The sequence below is a fragment of the Cupressus sempervirens genome, chromosome 7 (genome assembly GCF_028749045.1).
Source record: "Cupressus sempervirens isolate cs-2001-9-10 chromosome 7, ASM2874904v1, whole genome shotgun sequence".
NCBI lineage: Eukaryota > Viridiplantae > Streptophyta > Pinopsida > Cupressales > Cupressaceae > Cupressus > Cupressus sempervirens.
The window spans coordinates 381,586,022-381,613,339 of NC_143124.1; the positions used below are offsets into that span (position 1 = coordinate 381,586,022).

At 34.9% G+C, this 27,318-nt stretch overlaps 1 pseudogene; it reads left to right on the plus strand.

The window, feature by feature from the left end:
- LOC149547074 (subtilisin-like protease SBT1.7) overlaps positions 1-26,775 on the plus strand; it is a 75,677-nt pseudogene extending 48,902 nt beyond the window's left edge.
- Positions 26,776-27,318: the final 543 nt, after the last annotated feature.

The window sequence follows — 27,318 nt, forward strand, 5'->3', positions numbered from 1 at the left end:
TAGATTCATGCAAATGCATTTGACGGTAGAGAAATTAGAAGAATATGTGGCTCCTGAAGATGTAATAGAACCTACTGCTGGTACCTCCTCCATAAACTTTCTAGAGTATGAATCTGATGATGAGAAAGCTGAAGATATTAATAATCATGCTTGCAATGTAGCTACACCAAATTGGAGATAGAGATTAGAAGGGAAGTGGAGTAAAGAAGTGAAGGAGAAAGCTTTTGATGAGACTACTAAGAGAATTCTATCTCGTAAGCATACTCTGGAAGAGCCTTCACAAGCCAAGGAGATAGATAAAGGTAAAACTTCTCCCATTGTGGAAGACTCTTTTGATTTTATTGATCATTGTAGGAAGACCAAAGTACAAATTTCTCAGTTGGACTACCTAAAAGCCAACTGCATCAATTAGAAAGATTTATTCAATGTGTTGGTAAAGGCAAAGGTTCACCTAAGATCACTATCAACCATGAGTCAAGAGTTTCTCCGAAAGAGGAAGATAATTTGCAAGGGTTCATGACTGAGAAAGAATCATTTTTTGTAGCTTCTTTATCAAATAAACCCAATCCCTTCTATGTTTGCCTCTATATAGTTGGATGCAAGTTAAGAAATTGTATCATTGATTCAGGTGCATCTAATAATGTCATGCCTTCGAATGTGGCCCATGCCCTAGGTCTCTCATTAAACAAACCATTAGGAAAGGTATATTCTATAGAGGTGAAACAAGTTCTGCTAGTTGGCCAGTTAAAAGATGCTCAAGTAGCACTTGCAACACATCCCAAGAAGAATTTAAAATTGAATATCTTGGTCACTGATATCCCAACTAGTTATGGGATACTATTGAGTAGAAGGTTTTGTAAAGATCTTGGTGGTGAAATTAAGAAGGACATGTCTCATGCCCTTATCCCGATTGGAGATAAAAAGGTTCAACTCAATCTTAAACCTAAAGCTAAATATACAGTCCTAAAATCAAATGATCCAAGGGCTGAAATATTGTATGTTAATACTGGACATGGAACATATATAATGACATCCAATGAAAAAGATGTAGTTGAGCTTCTTATGCCTGATATAACTAATGAATTATGGTCAATGGAGTTTGATGGAAGTTCTTCTTCTTTTGGTGCTAGGATAGTGTTAATATCACTAAAAGGAGAGAAATTCCTAAAAGCTTATAAGTTGGCTTTTGAAACTACTAATAATATCGCAAAATATGAAGCTCTTCTACTTGGTCTCGAGTATGCAAGAGAAAAAGGAATCAAACAACTCAAGGTATCAGGAGATGCAAAATTAGTTGTCAATCAGGTACGAAGACAATATCAAACAAAGAATGCCAAATTGAAGGCATATAGAAATAGAGTGTGGGATGAGATTGAACATTTTGATGCTTGGGTAAAAGCACAAACCTGTGTCACCTTTTATAAAGAAACGAGATATCAGAATGTGTCAGTTCAATATCAATGACAAAAAAAATGGTATTTGTGTTTAAAATATGAAGATGATGTAAACTGATGAAATGTGTAATTTTATGCCTATAATTTTTATAATTTTTTTGAGTAAGAATTTATTCATTTTATTTTATTTGTAAGTCCCTTTTTTAACTATAAAAAATATAGGGTGTAGTTCCTGTCAAACAAGTATGTGCAAATCATTTTTTTTGTTCTAATTTGAAAATATCTTATAGATGACATGTATAGCTAGTGAACAAATAAAGAAATAATTATTTTTGGTGTATATTTTCTTTGTTATAAGTACTCAAGTTTGACCTTATCAAAACCCAACAGTTTTTTCCTCCCATCAAAACTTCTCTATCAAATCTATACCTTCTTGAAAAAAAATTATATATTCATGAAGAGGATTCTCTCCTCTAGAGATAATATAATTTTTTAAAAATTTTGATATGATTTACTATTTTTTTTCCTTTTTTAAGGGAGCGTCTTCTGAAATGTTGAAATATCGACTTATAATATTTTGAGATTATAACATATTACAACTAATTAAAACACTCAAAAATTTATATAATGATTATACTAAATCTAAGATCTATAAAAGGGTATTTTTAATTTTTTTTTCAATTGAGTTTTGATAGAGAAATAAGATTTGACCAAAACAAGTTTTGGTATCATAAACGGTGACACAGATTTGTGCTTTTACCCACTTTTTTTAATCTTCTATCCCTCGTGAATAGAATTCCAAAGCTAATTGTCTCATAGTCTCTGCCTCTCTCATGATTCCTCATCCCGAGTTCAACAAAGATGTTTACACAGTAGAGATGATCAACACTGGCAATTTTTTGATGATGATGTGTAAATCATTGCATTTCTTGAGGGAAGGCCTCCATTGTCAGATTTTAATTTTGAAGGATCACAAAATTGTGATCAAACACCAAGGGATAATCTTGAGATTATTCAACTACAAAGTAATGTTATTCCTAGAGGATTAGTCACCCTTGAAAGTATTTTTGATAAAAAAGATAAAAGGAAAGAGAAATTTGAAGATACTAAATCTTCTAATTCTTTGGGTTATGATAAGATGAACATTGGTTCTAAAGAAAATCCCAAGATGGTCCTAATAGGGAGAAATTTGACATCAAAAGAGAAAGAACAATTCATGAATTTGCTAAAGACTTACCAAGATGTTTTTGCATGGGGTTATGAAGATTTGAAGGAATTCATGAATGGAAAATTTAAACATCAAATTCCACTGAAACCTAGTTCAACTCCCTTCTGGAAAAAATAGAGGCAATTCAATCCCAAGGTAGCTGATGCTATATTCAATGAAGTTGATAAAATGCTTAAAGTGAGGATTATCTATCCTATACACCATTCAACATAGGTAGCCAATATCGTCCCATTCAGGAAGAAGAATGGTGAGATAAGAATATGTGTTGACTTCCAAAATTTGAATCAAGCATCATTTAAAGATAATTATGGCCTCCCTGTCATGGATCATATTTTGTAGTTGGTATCTGGTTCAGAGCTCATGTCAATGTTAGATGGTTTCTCTAGTTATAATCAGATCAGTGTGGCACCAGAAGATCAACATAAAACAACTTTTACCACTCCATGGGGTAAGTTTGCCTACAATCATATGCCTTTTGGTTTGATAGATGTCGGAGCCACCTTCCAACGGGCAATGGATCACTCATTTGTAGATCTCAAGAACAAGATCATCGTCATGTACCCTGATGATCTTACAGTGTTTTCCAAACATAGAAGAGACCATGTACATCATCTAGAAGTTGTCCTTCATTAATGTCGAACCCACAGCATCTTGTTGAATCCTAAGAATTCTATATTTGGAGTGACAGAAGGAAAACTTCTTGGACGCTTAGTTTCCAATGAGGGTATTCGAGTAGACCCTAAAAGGGTGAAATATATCCAACAATTACCACTTCCCATGAGTAAAATAGGGGTCAGGTCCTTCTTTGAGCAAATAAACTTCATAAGTAGGTTCATACCAAACTTCTCTGATATCACAAAGTCAATTGTAGATATAATGAAAGGGAATATAAATGTTAAATGGACAAAGGTAAGGCTTATTTTGAACAAATCAAGACTGCTTTGCTAATGCCCCTACTCTTTCTTATCCAGATTTTTCTAAAGATTTTCATTTGTATTGTTATGCATCTGAGAACACTTTATCTGCTATACTTACCCAACCTGAGAAAGACAATACTTAGGCCCCAATAGCATTCATGAGTATCCCTCTTAAGAAACATGAATTGAAATACTCTTTGATTTAGAAGAATGCATATGCCCTAGTCAAAGTAGTGAAACAATTCAGGTTTTACATCCTGAACTCTCACTCCAAGGTGTTTGTTCCTGATTTGGTAGTGAAGACTATTCTAACACAATAGGAGATCAGTGTGAACAAAAGGGCCTCCTAGATAGCTAAAGTACAAGAACATGATCTCAATATCAAACCTACAAAGCTTGTCAAAGGAAAAAGTTTGTGTAAAGCTATTGTGGAAGGATCTTCCTCAACTAAAGAAGAGACAAAAAAAGAAATTCCATTAGTCTTATTCATTAGTAATACCGATGATTGGTTTTCCAATATCACCTATTTTATGACTTATGGAGAACGCCCAACCCATCTATCACCCAAAGAGAAGAGGACCTTAAAATTGAAATCTGTGAAGTATGTTATCTGGGGTGAAGCTTTGTACAAGAAGGGAATAGATGGTACCTTCTTGGGGTGTGTAGATTTAAAACAGAAAAAGGAGTTGCTCCAATTGTTTCATAATGAAGCATGTGGAGGTCATTACTCAGCATCAGTAATAACTTACAAAATTTTGAGAAACTATTTTTACTAACCCAAGATGTTAAAAGATGTAGAAGAATGGGTCAAGAAGTGTGAATCTTGTCAATATTTCAAAGGAAGAGTCCAATTAGCAGCACTACCCTTGAAGCCAGTAGTGATTGAAGAACCATTTCAACAATGGGGTGTGGACTTCATCGGTCCTATCCATCCTTCATCCACTACCAAACATACTCACATTTTAATGGAAATTGATTATTTTACCAAGTGGGTAGAGGCCATCCCAGTCAAACAAACAACTTTAGAGGTGGTTTGTAGTTTCATCAAGCAAAACATTTTGGTTAGGTTTGGGGTTCCTACCAAGATTGTTACCGATAATGCTACCAACTTCTCTTCCTAAGAGATATCAACCTTTTGCTATCAATATGGAATCATTCTATCTCACTCCTCATATTATTTTACACAAGGAAATGGTCAGGTAGAATCAAACAATAAAAATATTATGACCATTGTGAGGAAATTGGTAATTGTCAATCAGAGGTCTCGACACAAGTATGATACACTTTGGGCAAATCATACTACTAAAAAGAGAGCAACAGGATTATCTCCCTTTGAGATCCTGTATGGGACCAAACTAACTCTTCCTCTTCCTCTAGAATTATCTGCCTTGAAGTTACAGAATGTTACTGAGACTCATGAATTCAAAGATGCTCTTGAAAAATGAATGTTGTATTTGACAAAGTTGGAAGAAGAGAGAGATGTGGTTGTAGACAGAATTTAGGAACATCAATCCCATGTAAAGAAGTTATTTGACAAAAAGGATAAGCAGAGGGTGTTCCAAGAAGGTGATCTTGTCTTGCTTTGGGATAAGCACAGAGAACCAAAGGGCTTACATGGAAAGTTTGACTCCTTATGGAGAGGCCCTTTCTAGATTAAAGAGGTATGTGGAAAGAATTCCTTTATTTTGTCATACCTAAGTGGTACCCAGTTGCCCTTACCTTATAATGGGCAATACTTGAAGCATTATCATCAGTAGAAGGTGTAGTACACCTTTTTTTTATATAAGTAGTCTTGTTTTCAGTGTGCTCCTGTCAGTTTGTGTTGCTTTAGTTTTTCTTTCCCTTGTCCCATTTTTGGTGTTTGTTCCCTCTTTTGTAAATTGGTCCTTCAAATGACTCTATTTTATAGCCTAATGGATAAGGCACTATTCTAGTTGTTTTGGATTCGAGCTTTGTCCTTGTTAGTCTTTATCCCCAGATAGAGCCAGTTGTTACCCAGTTATCAAAATGTCTCAATTTTGACCATGTTAATCCTATGGTTATTTGTGAAATATGCCTCATTTTAATTGTTGAAATGGTTATTTTATCTTTGAATTTTTGTGAAGTTCTGAATCTTCATATCTTTGCCTTGTTCCTAGCTCTGCTCAGCACTTGAAATTTTCAAAATCTGACTTCTGAGCTTGAAGTTATCACAGGTTAATGGAGAGACCCAAATTATGTGTTTTCAAATTTATCATTAACCATTAACCTCTCAAAAAGGTTAATGATAATTTTAAAATCACGTATTTTGGAGGAGGTTAATTAACCTCCCCAAAATCACGTATTCTCCCTCCAACCATTAACCTCTCAAAAAGGTTAATGATAACATTCAAATCATGTAATTTGGAGGAGGTTAATTAACCTCTCCAAAATCACGTATTCCTTCCATCATCATTAACCTCTTTGAGATGGTTATTAACCTTTTGAATTTCTCCATTAAAAATTAGATATGTGAATGGTTTTTTTTTCAAAAAGGTGAAAAAATCTGTGTGATGAGAAGATGAAAGTTATTAAAATTTTGGAAACGTGGATGTCTGAGGAAATAAAACAAGTGTGCAGAAAGTTGGGAGAATAATGAGAAAATAAAGGCAATTTTCTAAATCATTGAATGCTCCCTGTTGTTTTTTAAAAAAAAAAACAATGAAAAATTTATTCTTCTTCAAAGAAAAGCCAAAATACATGTTGCAAATAAAAAGCAACTGGCAATATCAATAAAGACAAATCAGATGAACTTCTTGATAATCCACCATGCCCAATAGGAGGTAATTCAAATTGTATAAATAATTTAGAAGTTTCTTAAAGGCTCGAATTAAGTTCTTCTACTATTGTATGCTAGATACCAGCTTGTGTATAAAACATGGCATTGAGGGTAATATATGTGGCATTAGTAAAGTTAAGATCCCTCGTATAATGAGATAATATTGAAGCACTTATTAAAGTCAGTACTTCACATTTTCTGGGGTTTCAACCTAGGGCTATATGCATTCACAGTGGGTTTTCAGAGTGCTACAACATGCATAAAGGAGTGCATTATTCTCTCCATGCCAGCAGGGTAAAGACACTTTAAAGAAACAAATAAACTTGTGGATTAGCAAGAAGTCCCACATTACCTTGTTCACCCTATCGCCAACCCAAGTGCACATTCTCTTCACGTGAGCAGTGGGTATGCTCATGCCACCATCACTCCAGCCTCACACTAGTAGTATGCACCATTGACTCAGAATCCCCTTGCCAAATAAGATACATTACTAAAAATAGAGACACCTACAAATATAAACAGAAATAATGGTGCCCGATAACTCTTTTTTTATGAAGGAAATAATCCTCAAGACGGGTAAGCATGCCCAATTCAGTGGGAATGGTGCCATGAAGGTGGTTAAAGGACAGATGCAGATCATGTAAACTTTGACAAGAAGAGACAGCGGGTGGAATGGTCCCTTGTAATCCATTTTTGTATAACCAAAGTATCTACAGATTGGGAAGTTGGCCGAGATGAGGTGGAACGATACCAGTGATGACATTGTTGGACAGATCAACAGATTGAAGAGATGATAGCTTTCCTACGACACGAGAGATAGTGCGTTGAGAGTTCATGTCAGACAAGTTGAAGGCAATGATAGAATGCGAATACAGATCACAAGAAACTACAGTCTAATTCCAAATGGGTGAATGGGAGTCTAATTGAAAAGAGAAGTAGTTTTGTCCAAAAATATGACAGCCTTGAATGAAAGAGGATTCTAATGGTTTATTTTCAAATCCATAGACATGTTATGCAGAATGTAAGCAATACTTGAGGTCGCAATTGACTTGTTTGATGTAATACCTAAATAGATAGGTGGAGAACATGGACAAAGCATGTAGATTGTTGACAAAATGCTTGACAAAATGAAATGGTCATTCCTAACCCATAACACAAGGAGCTTTACTGAGTTTACCTCCAAAAATTAAGTCATCCAAATTTGGATTAGCATCCTTGTTTTCTTTTGCAATCAACAACCTACATATAGGCTAGAGCATCATGAATGTTATCCAAATCCGTGAGTAAATGATAGGCTGGGCATAACAAAAATTCTTGTGAATGTTTAATACAAAACATGGTCATCTTTAGTCAAATGTAATGTTGGCGGATCTTTTTGATACAATAGTTGGTTCATCACTTTGAAGCAGGAAATAAAGAGTTGAGTGCAGGGTTGAAGACATTTGACATATTTGAGAAAAAGATTAACAATCAAGCAATGAAGTATAAATATCAGAGGCCCAATTATGCTCCCATTTTAAGAAGTATGCTTCTAGACATTGGTGATACCATTTTAGGAAGTTTCTACCTTCAAGATTTTTGGTCATCTCTTGAGAGCGAGGAAAGGACCCCTTTAGCTAGAAAGATATTGGAAAGTGGCTTGGCTCAAGCAGGAGGGCATCCCATTTCAGTGCAGTGCCCAAACCTAGTATTAGAGAGCATGAAAGCTTATCATTCAAATACTAGAGAGGTTATTTCATCAAATAATAAAGTAATTATTCATCTAGATCCTATCTCTATTGTCATTACTTTCTGATTCCCTACCAGAGTGCAATATACCAACATCAATCTAAGAACCGCCAAGGAGTATTTTATCGCAAATCAAACTCAGTGTTTAAACATTTTTGCCAGGTCATGGCTCTTGCAACAAAGGAAAGGGAAATCTCAACTGGCCAAATCCATCCACAAATCATTGCCAAAGGAAGACATAGCAAACATGGTAACTCTATTAAGCAGGATAGTTGGACTTCGGGATTCACATGAGTTCGAAGGTTGGATGTTCATATTTATTAACGTGGTCTGTAAAGGGAAGAAACACATTGATTGGGCTGAAATTATCAGTGACTCATTGCATAGACAACTCATGGAACTTCAAGAAAATGATTGCTTCTACATGACTTCATACCTTTTATACGCTATTGTAAGTACCAAAAGTTGGCCAGGGCTTAACCAACAAGGTTTATATGATGATATGACTATGATTTACAATCATCTTCCTTAGATACAGTATGACAATAGCCTGCACCATTTTAGAAGAGTGAATGATGCATGTACAATGCTGACTGTAAGAGAAATCCAAGGAAACATGGGACTTAGAATTTCACCAGAAGTAGCAATGAAAGTACAAAAATATGGAAGTGTCTTCATACAGTTCCCAAAGTTCACTTATGTCAGGTTAGCTACCTATGATGGGTGTCCCTTAATGCTACCTAGATTTGTTGATGATAAATTGCTCCTGATTGAAATGTACAGGCAGATTAGTCAAATCAATAAACTTTGCAGGAACAGGAGGATAGATGAAATACCTTTTCCTATCGGCATCGAATATTATAGCTGTGACACTACATCAAATGCAAGGAATATAGAAGGAACTATTGCCACAATAAATTTGCATCCTTATACTATGTGTTTCCCTTATGATAGTAAAGGCTAAGCAGTTAATGAGTTAAAGCTAAATCCCAACCTTGGTCACTTTCTGGCTCTGAAGGACTTTTCGAAGGATTGTGAATATGATTTCAAAGTTAGGAAGAGAGATTGGATGCGACTTACACTAAGGCACATAATAGATTTCAAGGTGGATATTGATGTGACAGGTGTAGATTATGATGAAGGTTCCTTGGTTGATCCATTATACTATGAGAAAATAAAATTACTAGATCTTCCTCCTATTGATTGGTCAATTCAGGAGTTAAAAAGCCTAAAGGAAAGAACTGCCTATGTCCTTAAAAGAACAAGAGATTGGATCAGTAAAATCAAAATAGAAAAAGTGACTGCTAAATTCCAAAGTAGGGAGAGAAGAGGCTATCAATGAGAATCATTTTGAATGGCATTAAAGGAAACTTCTGGTGAGAAAACGCAACAATTGGATGCAAGTGTTCTAGATCAAGATGAAGATCTAAATCAGCCGACTAAGTTTACAGTCAAAAAGAGGAGGACAAAAATGAAATGTAAATCTACTAGATCAATTTAGGAAGGAAATGAGCCTAATATGAAGGATCAAGGAACTCCTCAAGTTGTTGAACCACACATTTCCATTATATCCTCTCATGATGTAGCAATCCCTCATTCAAGTTTCTCTCCTCCTAAGATATCATTAATAGACATCACACAGTTGGATAATCAATTATCTAATTCAGAAGATTTAATGACGATTGTTGAAAATATAATAGGTGACATGCAAGTTTCAAATACTACACAATCATGGTTCTAGACCAGTCTTCAAAAGAAGAAGAAAGTTGTTCAAATGATCCTGCCTCCATTTGATGTGATCTCTAGTTTCCTAAGTTAGAAGCCTCCTAAAGTGAAAAAGACTAAATTGAATTTCATTCTAGATAAGGTTGATCTTGGTCCATCTACTATAGAAAGAGACTTTCAAAATTTTGAAGTGACTGTTACTCAAATGTTACAAAGAGCAAAGAAAGAGAAAGAAACCAAAGAGAAACTCAAGGAGCAAGTTTAGATGCTGGTATCTTATATCAGTTCAATCATTGATTCATCTAACGTGAAAGCAATGGTTACTTCACCAGTTTTAGTAGGTCCTCATGGCATTTTAGATCATAATGTTGTTGAAAGAGTAAACAAACACAAGTCACATAGTATGCTGATTGAAGCTTGGATAAAGAGGATGATAGAGTATGCTTCAAAACTCATAACTAAAGTGATGGAAATATATGAAAAAGCCATTAAACAGATATGGGAAATTTCTAAAGAGTTGGAAAGTAGCAAGGAACATAAATCCACCTAGCAAAAAGTAGTTGATGAATTAAAAGAAATGGCCAAGTCAAATACAAGCATCCTACTTCTTGAGAAGATTATTGCTTTTCCAAGTGAGAACCAAACATGTATCTGGAGTAAAAGTGTTCGTTGGAAAATGATAAATATCAGCAAAGGGATCACTAAGTTTGAAAAACTAATAGCTTCTTGGGAACAACTAAAAATAAAAGCCGTAGATGAATTAGTCTCTACTATCATAGGTGGGGCGGCAGTAAGTCATCTTCAACATATTGATTGTCAATTTCTTCTTGATTCCTTCAGTATCCAAATTCATTCAGAAATAGAGAATTGTGTATTAGATGCTAAAATTTTGATGAAGCTCAGCCTAGTTGTAGTCACTCTGGGAGATTGTAACATTTCAGCCTATTAACAAGAGTCACAATAAATTTAGGATAGATACTTCATAGCCAAACTCAGGATAGAGAATGTGTTCATCCCAAATTATGAATCAATGATGATCATCCTTGATGCTTACAGGGCTTTCTGGGATAAGTTAATCGTATCCAGTAGATAGAGTTAGGAGCTAGAAGACTAGTGATTAGATATGTATACATCCTTAGAAATTCTAGCTTAAAGTTTTGTTTTTAATATTTGTCCTTGTATAGGTTAATTTTATTGAGGTTAATTAACCTCTCCAAAATTACATATTTTGCAGGTGGTTACTAACCACGAAGAGGTATTTATTAACCTCTATGTCTATATAAAGACTCATTTGGGCTTTGTTAAGGGACTTTTTGGCTTTAGAATAAGGGAACACTATGCTGAAATTTTGATCAAAAGATAAATTTTGGAAAGTATGTACAGTTTTTATCTCTTAAATTGAAAAATCTCTATTATGTTCTTGGTGCAAGGAAATGAAATGAGATGCATTTTTTATTTCTTTTTCTAAAATCAAAATTATTGCAGTTGTAGTGAGCATTCTCACAGTATTGTGCAAATGTTTATGAATCATGAATTTGTATGACAATACTAGTCATTTTCAAGCATAGTTCTTGATCGCCTTTGTTATCATTCTTGTTTACTCAAGAAAGTGTGAGGTTGCATGATGCATTCGTCTTGAACGACTTTCTCTCAATTTTTAAAGTGTTAGATTCTTTATTTGAAAATCCTTAAAATTTATATCAAACAAGGGAGCTACCCCTCTGAATGCAGAGGAAGGTCGCTTACCAAGGGCCTATCCAACTTTTGTGAATGGTTTGTCACATACACTATGTTGGGCGAATTTTGTTGTGACAAATCTATTTACCAACAAGAATCTACCAACTCAACTAGGCTATTAATAATTAGGTTCCTTCTATCAACCTCTTCATTCTGCAAAGGAATCAAGGGATGCTTCCTATCATCTTTCACAATTGTAAACACATTCTTGACACAATCATGCACAATCTTCCAATCATACTACCAAGGTCTACTAAGAAACAAATGACAATTGTTCATGTCCACAATATCACACAACACTTGATCCTTATGCTGCCCAATTAGGAAATCAACAAGGCACTACTCCCTCACTTCCAAAGCATGCTCACCTTGTAACCAGCCAATCCTATAAGGATAAGGATGTCTCATTCTTCTCAAACCAAGTTTTTGAACCATCTCCTCAACAACAAGGTTATCAATACTACCACCATCCATAATCACATTTCATACATTACCACCAAACTTACAATGAGTCCTAAACAAATTACTTCTCTGACCAACCAGTACTCATTGAGTTAGGAAACTCTCTCCTTGCTCAAGTTCATGGTCTTTAGCCTCATTCAAAACAACAACTCTTATGTCACCAGCCATCTGTGGACAGTCATAAGCTCTATGTCCTTCTTCATGACATTTGAAACAAGTACTTCTTCATGACATTTGAAACAAGTACCCTTAAACTCACTTCTACATGTCCTTCTATTTTATCAAAAGGTTTTGGTTCATCTTTTGCACTTGGTTTAGCCTTTGCTGAGTAGACCTACTTCTCCTTCCCTTAAGAACTACCTAGATTCTTCCTCTTTATCTTTTCCTTTGCTCTCAAAGCGTACTGATAAGAATCTTCAACCAAAGAAATATTCATCATACCAACCTCATCCTAAATAGTGAATTTTTCATGCCCTAAATTTAGGGCAAAACACAACTACAAATTTTTGACTTTGAAAGGTAATACTTAGGACATAACATAGAGATCTGGACATTTCTATACTGGTTACAGAAGGCTAAGAGTCCAAGATACCTATTAGTTGTGATTTTAGAGTTGCAACAAATCTTAAATCTATAAATGAATTAATCCTTATTGGTGTGGTGAAGATCTCATCCTTACTTATAGGGCAAATACACAAAAGAGTTTGATAACATAACATTATGTTTCTCTGATGGAGGTAGAGGCATAGCTCTTACTGAAATGAGATCACATTCTTTGCTATAGGCATTGAAATAGGTTGATGAATCCTTTAAGAATATATTGAGTACTTCCTGACTATAATTATTTATGTAGTTAAATTAAAGTTTACTTATGAAACAATTTAGTAAATTCCTATAACTAATAGATTTCATCACCTTCTTAGCAACCTCTAAAAGACCATGTATCTAACTCAAAAAGAATACCATTTATCATACATTTACATTTAACATATACCTCAATAACATTCTTATACATTTTATAATGATAAATCACAAGGTATGAAGTGGTTTATATTAACAACATACATCATTTGATTATATTACTTAAACTATGGAATAACTAATATTTAGTATATACCTTTACTATATAGAACATCATAGAACATATACATTATAAGATACTTATAATAATTTTACTAATATATTTCTACTATACATATTCCTAATACCAATTAATTACCCTATCTATCCCACCAACATTACCCTTTCTATAACAATAGTGTCAACTATTCACTCTAACCAAATATATTAACTTGTTAACTACTACCTAGTTAACTTTAATTTTTTTAGAGTCCTCTTAATAATTCCTACTATCTACAACCATATTGATACTAAGATATGACTAAATTCTAATCTCCCTAACCTACTTATTCTAACCCGTATCCCTATAGATATCTCCAAGCACCCTTTTAACTACCACTAATAACAATCTCTCCTATTTTGTTATTTTATTTATTTTAACCCGTTAAAGTCTAACATGTATTACACCCTTAATATAGAATTTCTAACCCCTAAATACTATTTGCCATCTATTCCTACGTACTCCCTAACTAGCTTTATTGTAGATAACTTTCTTTACTATTCCATCCCAATACCACTTACCGACCCAATATGTTAGCAGCCTTTAGAGACGCTTTAGGAGGCAACACATGTGGGAAGGTGGGAGTCATGTGTCGCTGTTCTCCCAAGGCGATTCCTTTACAATGTCCTTTTTCCTGAATTGTGCGGGAGCTAGTCAACCCATCTCTTCTCAAGTACGTGGCTTTCATCCATCTCAATTCACACGGTGCCCAATTACATCTATGCAGACATAGCCGATCCCTAGATCCTTCATCCAAGGTACATGGTGGGCAGCTGGTTGACTTGACACTTTCAAGGGGTTATGTGCCCAACAAGGTGGTAGCATGACATATACCATAGTGGTAGTTTCTTTACTGTGAAGATTGCCCTCTTTAGTGGTTGATGATTTTCCCTAGGCGTACCTTTCTACATGGTTAAGAGTGAAGGTCCTTTAGGATATATATACATAGTTTATATTTTTATTTTCTTTGTTAGTATGAGATTTTGGTTCAAGTCATGTTAGTTTTCCTAAGTCCCTTCACACTCCCTTTTAGCTAGGATATTTCTTTTTCTTAATATTATTTTATCACATCTCTTTGTAGAAAATCTAGGGAATGTTCTATTTGAATATTTTATTTGTCTGTATTTGAGAGGGGGAATTACTTTCTTCTCCCATACAAATTTCAGGGTAAAAGTGCATGTGCGGGCATTTTTCACTATGGTTTATTTTTCTTTTCTCTCCTTTCTCATTCTAGTAGACTAAGATTTTGACGATGGTCTAAATTGACATCTCTGTTTCTTATAATTATAAATTTGATGTTATTCCTTTGCATTTATCTATTATATAGGATTACTAAAATGACAAGAATCAAAAGTTTAGCACAAAAGATTTCATTGCACAAGATCAAATATATGTTTACTAATGATGAATAAACTCTATATAGAATTGCTCATTATTCTGAACATGAGGAAATATCTCTCTTAAAAACATATGACTATCTCAATACAATAAATTTTCTTGCCATTACATCGAAATACATAACATGTAATCCTTACAATGCAATCACTTAAGTTTTGAATTGGTTTACCTATTACAATAAATCTCTCCCACACAAGCAATCTAGGAAATATATCTATTGTTTGATTCATAACCTACATGAGAAGGAAAATATCACATTTACTTAACTTCTACATCTACTTCACAACAATGGTTATTCCTTTACATGAAATTATTTGTTTCCTTCATATACAACTATGAAGATGATATAAGCTTTCTCTTACAATGCCAACTATATGCATATCATCCAACCCTAGTTTACACATTCATATTTATATGCAACAAGATATAAGTCCTTCTCACAGTACAAAAGATCACAATGGAGATATTTCCATCTCAACACATTACAAATGACATGGGAAGGATTAATTTCCTTCAACTGCATGATACATCACACAACACCTGATTCTACAGTAATGCCAAGGGGAAAACCCTAACTTTTTCATAGATCCCATTCTCACAAACTTGCAAAACAACATGAAACCAAGAACCATGGAGGCTCACCTCCCATCCTAAGCTTCTAAGAAGCCACCCACCGAGCAAAGGAAACAAGACTCAAACAAGTTACACTCAAACATTTCACAATGCATACAAAACTCAATATTACAATACATTTACAAGCCCTCCAAGGTTTAACACAATGATTCACCATTGGAATCATGAAACAATGGGTGAAGGTGGGCTCTCCAGAGAGGAGAATGCCATATCCATATACACATATACATCTGCAATTGTGTAATGCTTCTTCAAGGCTATCAAATACATCCTCCTCATCACATAAAAACACTTATACCTCCCATAATACAAATGCCTCTTCAAGGCTATCAACATACACTTATACCTCACATAACAAACAAGGTATATGGTTTCAATGGAGCCCATACTCCATGAAAAAATACTATCTTCTCTCCAAGAGAATATTTTCTCAACTACATTGTTGAGCCCTGTTAAATTCTATTAAATTCTCCCAAAATCTGAGTTCAGTAATTTTAATTCATAATTTATAGCAGTGGAGAAATCAAATTGTACCGAAATGTAAACATACTGAATAATATCAACTCACAAAAAGAAGAGACACCAATTTTGTGCCGAGTGGGAAACCCTCGAAAATCCTCACAGTTTCGTCATAGGGAGAAAAACCACTCCATGAACCTATATTCTTTATTGAGTTCCAATTCTTTTACAATCAGCAGCTTCTACTGCTTAGGGTATTTAACCATTTTATCAGTGTTGTAATTACAAGCTTATACACACATATAAATGTGTATGTAAGACATTTATACATGCATACAAGTCTATAATAAGACTTTTAGTCTTTACAAACTATTCTAAAATATAAGTTTTCTTTCTTTCTTCTTCTTTTTTTTAACTCGTCCCATTTAAATTACAAATGATCTCTATATTTATAGAGATAAAATTTGAATGTAATCAATTACATCAGCCCAACTGAACCAGTTTGGGTTGTTACACAAACTTCCTTTTAAAAATGCTGTTTGAGAGACTAACAAAACAGTTTTAGTTTTCAGATTTGTTCCTGTCTCAAATCTGGTAATCATTATAAACTTCCAAACTGATCAATAGTGTTTCATTTTTATTTTTTAGATACTCGAAAATAGTTTCCATTATCTCAGACCAAATTCCTTCATTGTTGTTACAAACTTTGGAGAAAACTTCATTCAATATTTCATGAAACTTTTCTATCTTTTTATAAAAAAAAATAAAAACCGTTCCTTAAAAAAATTGCCATTTCATTTTAAACCTGAACTGACTATGTATTTGTTTTAGGACAAATATTTGTGCATCAAACTGAGTCAAAGAATTTCTTTCAAAAACCCTTACTGCTGGAGTTTCAAATGAAGAACTTTGTGCATTCTTTTCAAATGAAGAATTCAACTGTTCTTCAAGAAAATGATTATGTCTGGGAAACAACATACCTGGCATGCTCATGAAAATACCTATGATATTCCTTTTATGTTTTTGCCTAATCTTGCATATTGTTTCATAACATGCCTTCTTGTTCTTTGCTTATTTCTCAGGCATCTGTACAATGGCCAAGCTCTGTATACAACAACATAGCTCGCAGCGACAAAATTCATCAAAAGATCAACAGAAGAGAGGTTAGAAAATGACAAAACTAGTATCAATATAAACCTTAGCGAATGTATAACCACATAGTAAAAACCCAGAAGCAAGTCAACTGAACCTTGTTTTAAACTTGACAAAGCATCCTCTACGTCTGTGAAAATACAAACTGAAGGAAGAATAGAGAAGTTACTATAATTTTCAAATTGCCCACCACCTTAAGTTTTTTGTAAACATTTTTGAAGTCTGCCATACAAATTTGACAAATGTCACAAAAATTGTGACGTGCATCATAAATATCTATGTACATCCAGACCTTAATTATTGTGCAAGTGCTACGATGATACTTTATTCTATGCCAACACTGCAGATGAAATATTGCCATGTGATAAATATATCATGTGATATATTACGGCTTACTTATCACCTATTCTTTTTGTCAAACAACATATTTATTTGGCCATCTTTTATTTATACATTTTGCCATATTTCAAAAAGGTCATCATGGTCAACAATCTCCCCCATTTTTGATGCAAAAATTTTCACCATCTCATAGAAACAAAAATGTTGATTTACCATGCAATGCTGATCCGAAAACATCAGACAAAATCTGAACCAACTGACCTGAATCAATAAAAAAAAATTGATAAACCAAGCTGTGAAATCAACCTGTGAACCAAATCCTGTGTGAAATGCTGATTAAATCTGTGAAATCAACCTGTGAACCAAATCCTATGTGAAATGCTGATTAAATCTGTGAAATCAACCTGTGAACCAAATCCTGTGTGAAATGCTGATTACTCCCCCAAAATTTTTGTTTCAAAAAAATTTGACCATCTACTTTTCATCAATTCTTTCTGTGAAAGGAGCAGAAACCTATCACAAAAAAGTTATTAGAAAGAGTGTTATGCCAGTAGTGATTGAGAGAAAACTCCCAATCGTGTTCTTAATTGTTCAAATAGTTCTCTTCGTAGTGCCTTTGTAAAAATATCAGCCACCTGTCCTTGAGTAGGCACATAAACCAATTTGAATTCATTATTTTGAACTTTATCTCTCAAGAAATGAAGTTTGATGGCTACATGTTTTGTACGTGAGTGCATAACTGGGTTTTCGCTTAATTGAATTGCACTCATATTATCACACATTATTGAAATAGGTTTTGAAACCTGAATGCCCAAATCAGATATCTGATAATCCATCCAAATTAATTGAGTACATCATGTTTTAGCTGCAACATATTTAGATTCACAAGTGGATAAAGTTACACAATCCTGTTTCTTACTATGCCAAGCAACCAAACACTCACCAAGAAAGAAAGCTGCACCACTAGTGCTCTTTTTATCGTCAAATCCTCCCCAATCTACATCAGTATAACTAGTAAGAGTAGAATCAATGCTGTGAGGATACCATAAACCATAATCAAGAGTGCCTTGAATGTATTTTAGTATTCTATGCACCGCATTAAGATGTGATTACTTTGGATCAGATTGAAATCTTGACACCATACATACATCTTGCATTATATCAGGTCTAGATGCAGTTAAATATAGAAAACTTCCAATCATAGATCTGTAAAGAGTCTGATTAATAGAAGGTGAATCATCATTCTTTATTAATTTATAGCCAGTTTCCATAGGAGTGCTAACAGGTTTGCATTCAGCCATATTAAATTTTCTCAACATTTCTTTGGCATATTTAGTTTGAGAAAGAAATAATCCATGTTCAAGCTATGAGACTTAGAAACCAAGAAAAAATGTGAGTACACCTAACATTGACATCTCAAACTCAGATTCCATGATTTTTGAAAAATGTTCTGCTAAATCATCATTAGTAGACCCAAAAATGATATCATCCACATAAATTTCAACTACCAAAATGTCATCATTTATCATTTTGATATACAAGGTGCTATCTGCCTTTCCTTGAGAAAATCTGTTTGAAGTTAAATGTTTATCCAACCTAGAGTACCAAGCCCTAGGAGCTTGTTTTAATCCATACAAAGTCTTTTTCAGTTGATAAACATAATCAGATTTGTCCGAAGATTCAAAACCTTCTGGTTGTTCCATATAAACTTCCTCTTCAAGAAACCCATTTAAGAAAGCAGTTTTAACATCCATTTGGTAAACAGTGAATTTTTTATGGCTAGCATATGCAAGAAAGATTCTGATTGATTCCATCCTTGCAACTGTTGCAAAGGTTTCACCGAAATCAATTCCTTCTTGTTGAGCATAGCCTTTACAAACAAATCTCGCTTTATTTCTAACCACTTTACCTTCTTCATTCAGTTTATTACGAAATATTCACTTTCCACCTATGACATTTTTGTCACTAGGTCTGGGAACAAGTTCCCAAGTCTTATTTTTCTCTATTTGATTTATCTCTTCCTGCATTGCATTTTGCCAACAGGAATCTGATAAAGCTTCAGCAACACTCTTTGGTTCAAAATCTGATATTAACCAAAAATGTTCAACAATGTTTTCTTGTTCACCTATTTTGGCTTTTCTTCTAGTTAAAATTCCTTTCTCTATATCTCCAACAACTTGAGACTCAGGATGTCTCTTATCTATTATTCTAGAAGAAGTTTTTATTTTCGAACCAGCACTAGTTATTTTGGGGCTTGAGCAGTTTTCTGATTCAATTTCATCAGCAAGTTCATTTTCATCATTTTCAGGATGCTCATCATGTGCAGTTTCTGATTTTTGAAAAGATGAATCTTCGTGATCTTTTTTATCATTACAGCACACAGAATTTTCATCAAATATGACATTTATAGCTTCTACAACTTTGTTCAGCCTTTTATTATAGCATTTATAGGCCTTGTTGTGCGTGGAGTACCCAAGAAAGATCCCTTCATCAGATCTTGAATTAAAGTTTTCTAGAGAATCATCGTTCTTTTTTATAAAACATTTGCAACCAAAAATCTTAAAATTCTTGACATTTGTTATTTTTCCATTCCACAATTCATATGGAGTGTAAGCAGTTCTAACTCTGATTTGTGCTCTGTTAAGAATATAAATAGCTGTATGAACAGCTTCTTTCCAAAATTTATCATGTAGTTTTGCTTCATTCAGCATGGTTCTAGCCATTTCTTTTACAGTTTTGTTCTTTCTTTCTACAACACCATTTTGTTGTGGTGTCCTAGCAGTAGAGTATTGTCTTTTTATTCCATGTCTCTCACAATACTCAATAAATTCTCGAGAGGTGAATTCTCCTCCCCTATCTGATCTTAAACATTTCAGTTTTAATTCAGTTTCTCTTTCTACCATCTTTCTAAAAATTTTGAAGCGTTTAAAGGCCTCTGATTTATGTTGCAGAAATGTTACCCAAACCATCCTTGAGTAGTCATCTATGAACAACATGAAATACTTTTCACCATTTAGTGAAGCAGTTTTAGTAGGACCACACAAATCAATATGCACTAATTCAAGTGGTCTATTTGAAAAATATTCTTTCGTTTTAAAAGAAACTTTCATTTGTTTGCCCTTAACACACTCTTCACAAATATTTGCTGGTTTTGTAATCTGTGGTAGTCCTCTAACCTTTTTATTCTTGTTGATTCTAGCAAGATTATCGAAGTTTAAATGTCCCAGTCTTTTGTGTCATAGCCAATTTTCTTCTACTTGACTCATTAGACAAGTATTAACTAATGAAGTTTCTAGGACATTTGAATCTATTAGGTTGTAAAGATTACCACTTGTTCTTAACCCACTGGCAATGATTCTATCCTTTCCATTTTTAATATAACATCCTTTTTCATTAAAGAAAATAGAATATCCACTATCACATATCTGACTTACACTTAGCAGGTTATGTTTTAAACCTTCAACAAAGTACACATCATGAATTGGTGTGTCTTTGTTCAAAATTATTGAACCTTTTCCAGTAATGTAGGCTCCTGAGTTATCACCAAATTGAACAAAACCTCCATCAAAATTTTCTAGGGTTTTAAATTTTCTTTTACACCCAGTCATATGGTGTGAACAACCGCTATCCAATACCCACGTTGCAGTTTTTGAGCGAATAGAGTTGTTTCAACAATTAAGGACTTTTCTGTTACCCTTACTTGCTTCCAGATTTTTTTTGGTCTCATATTCAATTTACATTGATTTGCATAATGACCATAATGAAAGCATTTAGAGCACCTAACAACTTTCCTTTTTCTTTGATTAGTGTTATTTTCACAAAAGATAGCCTTGTGCCCAAACATATTGCAATTAAAACAATAACCATTGAAAAAGAACTTTGTTTTTTGACTAGTAGATTCTACAGATGATCTTTGCAAGACATTTAATTTTTTATCCTTTTCCTCAAGCAAGAGTTTTTGATTTTCTATAATCAAATTTGCTCCATTTAACTCTTCTTGAAGTTTTTGATTTTCAACTTCTTGATTAGAAATCAACTTCTTTAATCTTTTAAGTTCTTGCAAAGATTTTAGAAGTTCTTCTTCTAGATCTACTTCTACATCTGAATCAGATGACAATTCAGATTCACTGAGTTTAGGTTTAGGGGTATGGACTATTTCAGCCATGAATAGTCTTTCCCCTTCTTCATCAACATCGCTAGATTCTTCATTTGAATCTTCTTTTGAAAGAAGACTTTTCTTCGTGTAATCCTTGAATCTTTTATTCTAATTCCAAGGCTTCTTTTTTGAAAACTTCTCAGTTTTCTCATCACAATCTTCAAGTTTGACATTTGGGCATTTTGCAACAAAGTGTCCTAATTGACCACAGCTGAAGCATTTAGGTTTGCCTTTATATTTCTTTCTCATTTTATTGACAAGTAATGCTTCTAAAGCATCTGTTAGATCTCACTCTCATCATGTTTTTCAATCTTAAAGGTTGATTCTTTTGATGAGGAACTAGCTTGATTGCCAATCCTCATTTCGTATGCAGTTAGTGTTCCTTGAAGTTGATGTAGGGTCATTTTTGAGAAGCTTTTCTTTTCTTCTAATGTAGATATTTTAGTTTCAAATTTAGGTAATACTGACCTAATAACTTTTGAAACTACATCATATTCTTCTATCTCTTCACCTAGACCTTTTCTAGCATTCACTACTTCATCAACTCTTAGGAAGTATGCAGCAATGGTTTCATCTTCATTCATTTTTATATTGTCAAACTGTGTTTTAAGAGTTATCAGTTTAGACTCTTTTACTTTTTCATCTCCTTGATATATTGTTTCAAGTTTGACCCATATATCATTAGCTGACTTGCAATAAACAACTTTAGCAAAAACATCTTTGGAGAGACCACAAAGAAGGGCATATCTTGCCTTCTTATCCAACTCAAATTTTAGTTTTTCATCTGCCTCAGTAGGGATTGTTGTTGGGACAGTATATTTTGTTATTACAACATCCCACATCCTTACATCTAAGGAATGTATGAAGGCTTCCATCATAACTTTCCAGAAAACATAATCGTTTCCATCAAATAGTGGAGCCCTATTAAGAGAAGCTCCTTCAGATTGTGCCATGACTTCCAATTAATATCCCTAGAACAATTCCTAAAGGAATCCTTTGCTCTGATACCACTTGTTGGAAGTATCAGGGTTCTGAGAGAGGGGGGGGGGGGGGATGAATCAGAACACTATTAAATTCTCCCAAAATCTAAGTTCAGTAATTTTAATTCATAATTTACAGCAGTGGAGAAATCAAACTGTACTGAAATGTAAACATACTGAATAATATCAACTCACAGAAAGAAGAGACACCAATTTTGTGCCGAGTGGGAAACCCTCAAAAATCCTCACGGTTTCGTCATAGGGAGAAAAACCACTCCATGAACCTGTATTCTTTATTGAGTTCCAATTCTTTTACAATCAACAGCTTCTACTGCTCAGGGTATTTAACCCTTTTATCAGTGCTGTAATTACGAGCTTATACACATATATAAATGTGTATGTAAGACATTTATACATGCATACAAGTCTATAATAAGACTTTTAGTCTTTACAAACTGTTCTGAAATATAAGTCTTCTTTCTTTCTTCTTCTTTTTTTTAACTCGTCCCATTTAAATTACAAATGATCTCTATATTTATAGAGATAAAATTCGAATGTAATCAGTTACATCAGCCCAACTAAACTAGTTTGGGTTGTTACACAAACTTCCTTTTAAAAATGTTGTTTAAGAGACTAACAAAACAATTTTAGTTTTCGGATTTGTTCCTGTCTCAAATTTGGTAATCATTATAAACTTCCAAACTGATCAATAGTGTTTCATTTTTATTTTTTAGATACTCAAAAATAGTTTCCATTATCTCAGACCAAATTCCTTCATTGCTGTTACAAACTTTGGAGAAAACTTCATTCAATATTTCATGAAACTTTTCTATCTTTTAAAAAAAAAAAAAAAAAAAAAAAAACCGTTCCTTAAAAAAATTGCCATTTCATTTTAAACCTAAACTGACTATGTATTTTTTTTAGGACAAATATTTGTGCATCAAACTGAGTCAAAGAATTTCTTTCAAAAACCCTTACTGCTGGAGTTTTAAATGAAGAACTTTGTGCATTCTTTTCAAATGAAGAATTCAACTGTTCTTCAAGAAAATGATTATGTTTGGGAAACAACATACCTGACATGCTCATGAAAATACCTGTGATATTCCTTTTATGTTTCTGCCTGATCTTGCATATTGTTTCATAACGTGCCTTCTTGTTCTTTGCTTATTTCTCAGGCGTCTATACAATGGCCAAGCTCTGTATATAGCAACATAGCTCGCAGCGACAAAATTCATCAAAAGATCAACAGAAGAGAGGTCAGAAAATGACAAAACTGGTATCAATATAAACCTTAGTGAATGTATAACCACATAGTAAAAACCCAAAAACAAGTCAACTAAACCTTGTTTTAAACTTGACAAAGCATCCTCTGCATCTGTGAAAATACAAATTGATGGAAGAATAGAGAAGTTACTATAATTTTCAAACTGCCCACCACCTTAAGGTTTTTGCAAACATTTTTGAAGTCCGCCATACAAATTTGACAAATGTCACAAAAACTGTGACGTGCATCGTAAATATCTGCGTACATCCAGACCTTAATTATTGTGCAAGTGCTACGATGATAATTTATTCTATGCCAACACTGCATATGAAATATTGCTATGTGATAAATATATCATGTGATATATTACGGCTTACTTATCACCTATTCTTTTTGTCAAACAACATATTTATTTGGCCATCTTTTATTTATGCATTTTGTCATATTTCAAAAAGGTCATCATGGTCAACAAGCCCAACTAACCCCTTCACCCAAGGCATCTCTTCCCTCCCTAGGGTGAGTGAAGCCTTCACACCCATAAACATTTCATCCACAAAATCAAGAGAAAATGCAAGAGAAATTCATCACAATATTTACACATAACAACAAATACAACACCAAATACATTACATATTTCCATTCACAATATGAACAAGTGCAATGAGGATCATAGAATGGGCACAACCTTTACCCAAGCTAATGGCAATGAAACTTGTTGAAGAGCTCCCTATCTCCTTACCTTCCTCTCCAAACACTAATTGTCTCTATAACTTAGAGAGTGGGTGAACACGAGCACTGGTACCATTCAACCCTTAATCAGGCGACTTCCAATGCCTCCAAATCAGACCGGCCAGTTGTCCTCTTGTACACCTATGACACACTCCTCCATGGCTTTGCAGCCAAACTGACCAGCGCAGAGGCTGCAGCTTTGGAGAGTGTTAATGGCTGTCTCGCTGTGATTCCATCGGCTCTGATTAAATCTCATACCACGCACTCACCTCACTTTCTTGGCCTTGCCGATGACAGAGGACTGTGGGCGAAGCATTTGAATCGGGGGGAAGAGGTGATAGTGGACGTGGTCAACACGGGAATATGGCCCGAGAGTGAGAACTTCCACGACGAGGGTCTCGGTCCCGTTCCCTCCAGATGGAAGGGCGAGTGTGAAAGCGGAGACCGATTCGATTCATCCATGTGCAACAGAAAATTCATCGGAGCAAGATTCAATTTTTCTGTGGGCTGGAAGTCGCACGTGGGCAAGGGTTTCATATCAGCAAGAGACAGCTATGGCCACGGCACACATACTGATTCTATTGCTGTGGGTTCCGCTGTAAAGGGGGCGAGCTACAACGGCTTTGGTAATGGGACGGCTGTGGGGATGGCCCCTGTGGCGAGAGTGGCAGTATACAAGGCTTGTTGGGGAGTGGTGGAAGTCACCTGCAATGAGAGCGACATAGCTGCTGCCATGGAAAAGCCATCCAAGATGGCGTCGATATAATTTCTCTGTCACTCGGCACTGTGTTGGAGTATGCGTTTTACACGGATCACACTGCACTGGCAGCGTTAGGGGCCATAGAGAAGGGTGTATTCGTTTCCGCCTCTGCTGGAAACGAGGGGCCATTCCCATCTTCTCTTACAAATACGGCACCGTGGATGACCACAGTGGGCGCCAGCAGTATGGACCGAGAGTTTCTCTCTATCGTTAAACTTGGCAACGGTCAGCAATTGAAAGGCTCGTCGCTTTACAGAGGAGCCGGGACTCAAAATCTGCCTCTGGTCTACGATTACTGCAGTGACCTCGGTTTGGACCCACACATTTTCAAGGATAAAGTCGTGATGTGCACCCAACAAAAAGCTTCATTAGGAATAATAATAGTGAATTCTTACTATAATCTTGACTTCATATTGGATTTTGAATTAAAAAAATTTTACAAAATTTATGCTTAGGGAAGATCATTATAGTGATTGATTTTGTCAATGATTACATTAAGGATCACAAATTTACCATATTCATTGCATAAGCTAGAGAAATAAGTATCAAAAGAAACACTAATCAAATCAAGCCATCACTAGAATCATAATTTGATCGTCTTATATATCAGTGAAAAGGATCAAGAGTTATGAATATTTTTGCTTTGTAGATTATATTTAAAACTCATTCATATAGAGTCGCAACTATATTAGAACTTTAAATTGCATCTACAGAATCAAGAAAAGATGAGGAAAAAAAAAAGTGGTGTTGCAATAACCTTAAACAAGAAGAATAGATTGACATAATATACTAAAGGGAGAGAGTTACAAAGTGCAATGAATGCCAGTCTCAAGTGATTTGCGTCAGACTGTACTCTGCCACAAGATCCGTGCGTTGATCATTGTGATACGTCAAGAAGTAGGAATGTCAGAATGGAGAGACAGAAGGAAGATGGATGGCATACCCAGCCAGTCGAAATAACTAGCTGGGTAGTTGTTGCCCCATTTGTGGGTGAGTAGTGCTATTTGCTTTTTGGTGTATACGTTTCGACCGCACAGATATTTGACATAGTCTCGAGGGTGCAAATCATAGACCAACCCGGGCTCCAAGGCAGCCGTTGGATTTACCTCACCTGCTCCCATCGCAAACGGGTCCGCGGCTCGCAACATTTGCGCATCTTTAATGGGATGCTTTGAGTTGTCGAGCGTGGAGGCCGTAGTCATGAGAGCCGATCTGATTGCCGCAGGACTCCACATTGGATGGGCCGCTTGTACGATCACTGCGATGCCGCTGACATGAGGACACAACATCGAGGTCCCGGACGCTATCTTGAACCTACCCTCCTTCCACGCACCCAGGATGTTGACACCTAGCGCTACCAGATCCAGCTTAAGAACGTTTGGATAGGAAGCACTCAGACCCCTTGAAGAAAATGTGTCGACGATGGGAGCGATTGCTCACAAATGGCCCCCTTGCCCCAAATCGGTGGAATCAGGTGCGGATCTTAACTACCTTTCTTTCTCTATCATATTGAATTATGGAGAGCATGTTCAGGTGAAGAGGACGGTGACCAACGTGGGCAGTGACAATGCGGTGTACAAAGTGTGGGTGAAAAGCAGTCCAAACGTGAAAGTGAGCGTGGAGCCAAGAACATTGATTTTCAAGAAAAGGAGCGAACAGGCAAGTTACAATGTGACGTTTGAAGGCAAAGTGGAAGGGAGAGAGGAGAGTGAATACGGTCACATAACGTCGAAATGCATCCAAGGCAGAGCGCACACCGTTCGTAGCCTAGTTTCAGTTCTTTGGAATCTGGTTTGAAGGGGAGGGGGTTTCTATACGTAGAGAGGGAATAGCTACATTTTCATATAAATAAGGCCCAGTTGATATCTAGGGAAGATAGTGATGTAAGAATTGGTTTAAGACTAAAACAGTGCGTGTATGTATTTACGTAAACCCAATATGTGTGGTATTTGGTGTATGTCGTTGAACTGTTCTTGTTCAGTAGAGATCTTTTCAAAGACTCTTCTTAAGGATTTGGGACGAGATTAAATATTATAATAGCTACGTATTAAGGAATTGTTTTCAACAATTTAGAAGATTAATGCTCGTGTTTTCTTATTTATGGAATCTATTTTTAAGGTAAATGTTTTATTTGAGTCAAACGTATATAGTTAATTTTTTAGGGGTATGGAATTAAATTATAAAACTGAGAATAAAATAAACATATTTCAAAAGTTAAAATTATCATAAAAATTAATATAATTATATTAGTGTAGGAATTATATTTTACAAATACATATATTTTTTAATAATTAGAAATCTATATCGTTTATATAAAATAAATTTTTAAGTGATTATTCT